Source organism: Otolemur garnettii, unplaced genomic scaffold (assembly GCF_000181295.1).
Source record: "Otolemur garnettii isolate 467f Iridium unplaced genomic scaffold, OtoGar3 scaffold00130, whole genome shotgun sequence".
Classification (NCBI taxonomy): Eukaryota; Metazoa; Chordata; class Mammalia; order Primates; family Galagidae; genus Otolemur; species Otolemur garnettii.
This window is the reverse complement of record NW_003852525.1, coordinates 1,298,364-1,298,979: the sequence shown is the minus strand read 5'-3', so window position 1 is coordinate 1,298,979 and position 616 is coordinate 1,298,364.

Below are 616 nucleotides of genomic sequence, written 5' to 3'. Positions count from 1 at the left end.
TCGTTGCATAATGAAGACACTTTATAATAAAAAGTCATACAGACATGAACTCCTAGGACAGCTTCCAGGAGACCAGATATTTTGGAATGTTTGTAGTTTTTGTTACTGAAAGAAAAAGCTGAATTCAAATTTTACCCCAAGTCATTTACTCAACTATTTACATTAACTTGGTCTTTGTTGCCAAAATATGTCTTCAGTTCTATTTCCTACTATAAAAATTAGAAACTTTTCTAGTCCTGTAAAGTATTAAAGTTCTGAATTCTTTCTAACTAGTCAGTTGGGGTTTTTTTTTGTTTGTTTTTTGTTTTTTTTCTGAGACAATCCATCTTTTACAACATCTTGCCCCCAAAAGTCATTCGTAGCTGGCATACGCTATGGAAAAGCGTTTCCTAACTCTTTCTTAGAGCTGCCAGGCCAGCAGGTTCATTTTTCCACTTCGAGACTATTGCAGATCACAAGTTTAACAAATGTTATCCCTCTGTTTGGCTTAGAACATGAAACTTCTGGCCTGGGGTATAACTTTCCTAGCTCCCTGCTGCCTAAATGCTAAGCCATTGATACATACTTTAGTTTTTGGTCAAAATAGCACTCTTATCTGTTCCCAATCTCTCTCTCT